Source organism: Triplophysa dalaica, chromosome 3 (genome assembly GCF_015846415.1).
Source record: "Triplophysa dalaica isolate WHDGS20190420 chromosome 3, ASM1584641v1, whole genome shotgun sequence".
In the NCBI taxonomy this organism is placed as follows: Eukaryota; Metazoa; Chordata; class Actinopteri; order Cypriniformes; family Nemacheilidae; genus Triplophysa; species Triplophysa dalaica.
In genome coordinates this window covers 19,178,631-19,187,651 of record NC_079544.1, presented here as the reverse complement: position 1 = coordinate 19,187,651, position 9,021 = coordinate 19,178,631, and positions in this window count along the sequence as shown.

Here is a 9,021-nt window from a genome sequence, read left to right as displayed (position 1 = left end):
CCCTGTACACAAAGAGATGTCTGCTAGACTAAGTGAGAGAGACACAGTGAAAGAGCGAGAGAGATTGAGAAAGAGGAATAGAGAGAGATTTAAAGTCAGCCAGATATGAGCTCCTGCCAAACCCGATATTTTAAAGTCACGTAGCTGAAATAAAAACAATTGCACATTTTAATATCCTGATTGTTTTTCATGGCCGGGTGACTATCATGAAAATATGTCCAGGTCACTCATTAAATCAAATGAAACAAGACACTCTATTTGCAAAATAAAGCCTAGCGTGTGCCCAGATGTTCTTTTTATATATATATTATTCCATTATTGTCATTTGGGATTCTCATTAGATTCTCATTACTGCACCTTTAAAGATTACAGTAGAAAGAATAAAACAGGCCTTTTTTGCATTACGGTAATGCCAAATGTGGAAGATATTTGTAAAACACAATGCATAAATGATCATAAGACAGAAAGTATTTTTAAGCATTTTTCTTTAGATTTTTGGGTGAAATATCATCCAGATATTTCCAAGACAGCTCTCTAAAGATTAACTTGTATAATCTAGCACCCATTTACAATGAAATCACAAAGCACTTCATATCATCTCTCTTGCTCACTCTCTGTTATGCTTTCTCCACCCTTACTTATTTCTCATTCCTTCTTCACATTCACTCCCAATCATTCATACAACGGCTCGAAGGCCGTTCTGTTATTCTTACCCGGTCTGTCATTAAACAGAAAGCCCTCCACAGCCACGGGAAGTCAGTACAGAGGACCAATCTGATTGGCTATCCTTCAGAATCATAGAGCGGAGCCGGCATCTGCTGGGACCAAAATCCGAAACCAGATAATTTACATACAGTTTGACCTTCCACACAGCCCTGTGTGTGTATGAGTGTGTGAGCGAGCGTTACACACGGCTTTCCTCCTGCTATTTATCATTCTTTCATGCAGGCAAGGGTGGGGTGTGGTTCGATTTGGGGGGGTTTGGACATGTTGCCGCTCTGTTGCTTCGGGCCGTTGTGCATGTGATGAAATTTCTAAAATTACATCATATATCACACAGCGAAAACATATAATCATACACACATAGTCAATCAAACACACACAGGGACACTTTTGATAGATGTTTGAGACGGAAAAATACTTCACCGCTCCCAGAAGAGAAGTGTTGTCATTTTGAATTTAGAAATATAATATTTTGTGTTTTGCCGTCATGATACCGTGTGGATGAAATGGGGTCCACTGGGTCATGGTACTGGAACACGGGTGAAACAGAACGAGGCCGGGGGGCCGCGGGTTTGTGCATGAAATGCTTCATTGGAGCTCAGCTGAAGCCCCACAAACACACATACAGGATCATATTGAGCCCCTGATAAACACCCTGTGTCACCATAGGAACACGGCTTGTTTCCATGGTGACAACTGAAGTTTGTAATTGTGACCCGGCATCAACAGGTGAAAGTCGATTACTGTCACCCCCCATTTTACCCCGTTCCCTCAAACACACAGTACACACAGTTGTGTAGCTGTCTGCGGTTTCCAGTTTTATGTGCATTACACAAACCATATATTCAAGAGGCAGATCCAGATTATTTATGTGGTTCATGCTGAGATCATAAAATGTCTTGAAGCAACAGTCTGAGCATTCTTGACCCCAGTAGAGAAACACGCAGTCTGGTCAGAACCTTTTGGTCCCCAATGGATAGCTTTTTAAAGAGGCCATTACCAACTCTCATGAGCACTTCAGGATTTTATCCTAGCACCCTTTGGTTGCCACACAAAACATGTATATGGTAAAAGTATAAAATATGTGCATAGTACACATCAAATGATTTGGTTTGAGATTAATTTTGATTGGAGGCTTTAGAATCAATAAATCTGAGCCCAGTTGGAGGGATTGTTGAGATCCCTCTGAAACTGTAGGGAAGACATGTGAGGTTATTGGGGATTTATTATAAAAGCATCACATTGCTAAAAGAAACATCTAAGTTACATAGTACGCCAAACTCTTATTTCAAGGGATCAAGGGAAATCGTACTTTCCATGAATCTTCTCAAGTCATCTGCACTATCTAAATATGCACATTTAAAATAAACAGCCAGATCTAGCAATAGTAATTCTAGTCTGGAATACACATCAGAACCTTGAATAGTTATTTTAGCTGGCAATGAAGAGCGACGTGAAGTGAAAATCACATACAGCTCGATCTGCAGCTTTATCTGTGCTTTACTGTGGTAATATCATCAGTCCACACAGAAATCCCCCAAATGTCAAATAAATGTCACATCAACAACTTACACACCATCCTGCCGATGTGCGCTGCGATATTTCTGGAGATCTGGATTTATATCTGGATGCAAAGAAAAGAAAAAAATCATGCAATAGTGCCAAGAGAGAAGCAGAGAGGGAGAGAGGGAAAGCGTCCTCATATTGTCTGACAGATGTCAATGCATTTCTGGATATAAACAGACACTGCGTTTGTCTGATATGAATGCTGATGTTCACAAATAGTCTGAAGAACGGTGATAAGCCCATTCACACACATACATATATTCTTTCCTTTCTCCCCCCTCTCTTTTTCGCACACACAAACACACACGAAAACAATGCTGGAACAGTATGAACTAAACAGAGCATGCTGGGATTTTCTGTTCACTCCATACACAGGAGAATGCTTGAGAAGGCTTTCATTAAAGGCTTAATGATTCTGAAAACACACACACGCTGACCTGGTGTATGAATACATCCATCACACATCTGTACAGTCTTATCAAAAGCGTTTATCAACGAACATTTTTCATTTATACACCTCTGAGAGCTTAATTCAAACAAAAGGAAGTAGTCAATGTTGCCGCTGAAACCTCAGTATTTCATGATGATGGAGATGCACATGCTGTTTGGTATCTTAAAAGGGTTGTTAATGCATGAAGCAGGTGATCTAAATATGTGTGATTTTATAGGCTAAAATAGTCAAATTGCTTAAAAATATAGCACACTTGCATTCAAGTTCGCTTCTCAATCTTCAGAACTTGATTTTTGGAAAACCCACTGAGAGGATTTGTCACATGGTTAAAGCCAATCAGGAAAATGCACTATATTAATAAAATTTATGAATAGAGGATAAAAAGATTAAGTCTTGTATGAAGGATGATCTTATCCTTTTGATAACTTCACGTTGGATTACTAAAGCATGTGGTCATAGTGAATCACACACACATCAAGCACAAATGTTGATACCAAACAAACATGTGATCTTGTTTTTCTATCATACTTGTTTGAATTGGGACTTTTCCCACTGACCTATTAAACACAGACCAAAAGTCCAGGGCAGTATGTTTGAGCCTGTGCGTGTGAGAGAGCCAGAGGTTTTTTCTGGTTTTCATGGTTCCAGCGAACAAAAGACTCATTAGCATGGTCACGTTCTCTGGAGAGAGAGAGAGAGAGAGAGAGAGAGAGAGAGAGAGAGAGTATGGGAGGGGTATCGACCTGTGGGAATACTGTCTTTTCTCAGAGGACGCTGCCTTGATGCAACATCCTGACATATCCCCCCAAAGCCCCTACTCAACTCATACTACCCCCACAGAACAGCAGACCATAAAGCCAGCTGAGCAACTGATCTAAAAATAAACCTTTACGCTAAAAGTCGATTTTAATACCATTAATTCATCTAAATGTATTCATGGTGTTCATTACATCTTCAAAGATCACATAATAACCTCACCTTTATGCTACTTTTAGACTTCAGAGGATTGAGTGATAATTGTATATATTTTTTACATTTAACTGTAAAAAGAAGGGCAAGAGAGATCTCATCTAACAGCTATATTGTAATAAATATTATTATATTATATTATATTATATTATATTATATTATATTATATTATATTATATTATATTATATTATATTATATTATATTATATTATATTATATTATATTATATTATATTATATTATATTATATTATATTATTATATTATATTATATTATATTACAATTATATTATAATTACATTACATTAAAGGAATCATTAACTTTCTAAATGAAAAAACTTGTGTGATTTTACTCACCCTCTGCAGAACACAAAAGAAGATATTTTGAAAAATGTTGGTAACAGGACAGCACAGCCCCCCCATTCACTTCTATTGTAACCTTTGCAAATTAATGGTGGCCTTTTAACAACATTCTTCAAAAAATCTTCTTTTGTGTTCTACTGAAGAAAGAAAGTCATTCAGGTTTGAAATGACAAGAGGGTGAGTAAATGATGACAGCAGTATCATTTTAAAGGTGAACAACTCCTTTAACACAGACTAATAAATGCTGTAAAACTATATTGCTCATTGTAAGTTCATGTTTGCTAATGCATTAACTTGTAAAGTATTACCCTAAAAACCTAAATAAAGAATACATAATGTACATGAAGGCAATTGTAAAAATGGATTCAAGAAACAACTACGATTACATTTCCAGTGAGAGTAGCACTCTTAAGAGTGTGAAGCATGTGTTCGCATCACGTTAAAGGTGTAAAGCAGGCGTTTGTTCAATGAGCAAAAAGTATGCTGTGATTAAGCCTTTTTCAACATGATTTACAGTAAATAATATTTGTACAAACACATTGCTACAACACAAGTAAAGAAACAAGAGATCAAGAAAGTGATTGTATCACAGTATATGTGTAATAGAGGGGGAGAGAGAGACTTTTCCCTTTATATGTAATTCACTTTTATTTGTCATGCCACTAAAGGACCTGAAAGATGAGAACTTATGTAAACTAAGGAAGATAGACAGAAAGATGGGAAGAGAGAAAGAAAAATGATAATAATTTATATCACTGCTAGTTAACTGTGATATTTGCAGGCTACTTTCGCAATTACTAAGAATTTCAGTCGTGTGTATATATCAAATACCTGCATTATAATGTACAGAGGTCAAAACTCTGTGTGTGCATAGAAGAAAGAGAGAGAGAGAGAGCAATATTGCGTGTGTGCCGTGCTTTATGCTAATTGTGCAAGAGATGGATGTGCTGTGCAGGTAACAATGTCCCGTGGGTACTACCTTTAAAATTGTGTGAGTGTGTGAGAGAGGGAGTGAGAGAGAGAGAGAGAGAGAGAGAGAGAAGAACTGCAGTTGGAGTATGTTATATTTGCACATATGCAAGCGTGTTGGACACTGTATTTAGGTTTGTGTGTGTTTTGATGCAATGTTTATATTTACCTTTAATCCAGATATGCTGACTTTGTGCATTTTGTTCCACCCACACCACACTGCGAAGTGTGCACTGCAGAGCCAACACAAGTACTCGAAACACCACAATTATTCTACAAAACACTCTTAACACATAAGGATCCAAAAGATATGTACAGTCTTAAAGGGATAGTTGACCCAAAAATGAAAATTCTGTCTTCATTTACACACCCTCTTCTCATTTCAAACCTGTATGACTTTCTTTCTTCCTGGGAACACAAAAGAAGATATTTTGAAGATCCTATTTTGAAGGAAGAAGAAAATGTGAAGCGCAGAGTGAAATTTAGAGCTGCAGAATGATTAGTATTCACATAATGTAACACCTTCATTAACGTATAATATTATTTTGTTTCCAGTCATGCAGTAAAAGCTGGTTATAGCATTAATTGTTAATCCATTCAGCTCATTAAAAAGCAGTTTAATTAACGATAGGATCAGTGGAGCACGGCACTAAAGTCTGATATTATTAAGCTTCTTATTTCTGTCCTCTCATTAAGATAACGTGTTGTTTCTAATCTAATTACAAAAGAGACAGAAGCCGTCATTAAACACACACACACACATGAAAGAGAATTTGTGCAGTCTCAAGTCTTTTTTTGGAGTCTACTACAGATGTGGTGGCAGATGAATGTAGAAAGTTTTTAACAACTGTTAAAGTGTTTAGGATAATAAGTTCATCGAGATGGGTATTAGGGCTCAAGTGAGATAATGGTCACTTTGTTTTGTTACATGTGGTTCCCCCACTAAGCACAAGCACATAGCAGTCATACAGACTTCGCGTCCTGTCTACACTGAGAGTGATGCAATATAGAGATCCCATGATTTATGGACAAACCTTTCTTTACTGCTAGTGTGCTCGCAATCAATTTTCTTTTTTTAAATATAAAGTTATCTTACATGGTCATTGTAATAATAAGGGGTACTCATAATAACAGCTCAGACTGTAATGCCAAGCAACTGTTGCCCAAACAGAGTAATATGTTTCTACATTTCTGCATTTCTGAGTGTTTAAAATCATCAAAAAACTTGAATATACAATTTATTAAAATATCTCAACCTAATAATAATATTCTAACTGTTTCGCTATTGTGTACAGCTAAATATCTTTAATCATCTAAAAACTCAGGATGATACTGACTCTTCATTTTGGTAATCCTACATTAGAAATACCTTCTCATGCATATGTAACAGTTTTGGTGGTTTCCCAGACGGATAGAAGACTAGTCCTTGGCCAAAAAGAATGTTACAGCTGTCTAAACTGACATATATTAAAATACATCAGTGCCAAACATGTAAGGCAGGTTTGTAACAATTAAGCCACCAAAAGTAATATCTTAGTTCTAAGATGGACAGAACTTTCTGAAAGTTTAGCAAAACCTACTTTTACAGACGCTAATTGCAAACTGTGAAAAAGTACAATTGTGTAGACAGAGATAAAATATTAAAGAGCTGATACACTTGGAAAATCTAAAGAAAAGTCTAAAACGTAGACAATATATAGCAGAACGTGTGTGAAAATGTTTTGTGCATACATATATACAGTATGCGTGTGTGTGTGCATGTGTGAAAATTTGTGTATGAGAACTACTTATATATAAAATGGACATTGTCAGAAGGTACATTATGGTAAAATAGCTGTCTCTGGGCTGGCAGCCTTACAAAAAGTTCACATTTGAACCTAAAGGTGATTTTAGTTACTAAAATTAAAACTTTGAAAAATTTCCTGTAATTGAAATCAAATCAAATATTGACGTATACATTATTGGATAAACGTAATTAAAGGTAAAAATTGAAATGTTGCCTCAAAAATAAACTGAAATATGTTTATAAAACTGAAATAAAGCTAAAATATAAATTAATTACTCTTATTAAAAATAACCACATTAAAAAATCCAATAAAATATAAATTACTAAAGTTTATAGCAGATTTTTTAGTTTAAACCACAGCTTTCTTACAATTTCCTATTCGTTCTTGCTCGAAGTACCAGTGACAACATCACTATTCCAGTAAAGAAGCACAGGACCATTAAATGATGTAAAGAGGCTGATATTCCTCTCAGGTGACTAAGACCAGCTGCAGTTTCTTCATTCAGCCCCAAGCATCCAGCGACAAGAGACACAATAAATTCCAAATGAGCTATTAATTCACTCCAGTTCTGAGAGAGAAAAACTGTCAAGTACGGAGAAAGAGGAAGATTAATCTGTGTATGAGAGGGAATAATTTCATTTACCACATCCAGACACCCTGCAGAGTCTGGACGTGTGTATGGTACGCATGTAGGTGGAACATTCTATATTGGACTGATCTGAGCCTTAAATTGAGGAGTTCTCACACTGCTAATTTAGTCTGGTAAATAACACAGACACCACTACACCACAATCAACTAAAGCAGAAACATCCCTTACACTAAAATCAGGGTCAGTTCTTCATGCACTGAAAAACAACATATTACAGCAGGGATTGTAAGACTGTTCTGGAATCAGTAGTTTAGACCAACACGTAGTTACTGTGTGGTCTGGTAGTGGTTTACAGAGAGATTGTGATTTAGTGACAAGGGTGGAACTCACCACAGCGTTGTAGTTATGTTGTGGGGGGGTTCTGAGATTTCTGAGGGGAACTGGTGCAAGTGGTTACAATACAACATAAATTATTTGAAATTGCAACATGCACGGTCAGAAAAAGAGTACAAAACCAACACAAAGGAAATCAAAATAATGCAAGTTAATGTATACACAATGAAACAGTTACTGAGAAAAGAAACTATTTGTGACAAGTAGCCCCAGTCAACCCCATGCTGAGACGCTTCACGTTGAAAAAAGCTGATCGAACCCTAACCAGTATCTCAACAAAGCTTCTACTTCACAGGAAGTGATTGAACTCTATTTCCTGTCCTGCTTCTGAGATAACATTGTATCCAGCTGCAAGGGCACTTCCTGTGTGTGTGTCTCTCTCTTTTTCTGTGTCCCTGACGCTTTCTCGCTGTTGTTTCTTAAGAGCGAACTAAAATTATTTCCCAGATGCTTTGTTCATCAGCTGTCCGTCTTGAAGAGGTGATGTCAGAGCAGTAATTAGTCCAGCACAATGGGATAAAAATAGCCGGGGGTCGAACGCAAAGCCCTCGTGAACATCGACAGTCCTGCCGTGGAGGGTTTCCCTTCAGTTTGAAGTTGACAAATCTTTAAGACAAATGAAGGAACACAAGAAGGACGTTAGAAGGACTTAAAAGAGAGGCTGAACTCTATCGCTCTTCCTCTCTTTCATATGACATCCAAGTCCTGCTGGAATAGTCTTTTTAAGTGGACGTGAAGACCCCTTAATGAGCCGCGCTGACCGTTCTACATCATTACCTCGTTAAAGAGTTCCATGTCATTAAAATCAGATTAATCAGACACAATCAGATTCATTTAAAGGAACAGTACACACCACAAAAACATAAATTCTATCTTATTTATTTACACTTAACTGTTCCAAACTTGTATGATGTTTCAAACTCGTTCCACCATATAGTTGTAAATTTAAGATGTTATTCTCCCCCAAAGAAGCTGTTAAAGGCTTGTTCACAAACAAATCTGACATCATTTACTCACATGTTGTTCAAAACCTGTATATGACTATTACATAAATTGCATAGTTTTTTAGCATAAGTCACCGAGTCAGTGATACAGTCAACACCATATAGGATTGGATCCATATAGGTTTGGATTATTTATTATGCATACACATTCAGACACATACTGTAACTGCATACACAGAGCTATTTTAAGAGTCTAGCCTGTCATTTT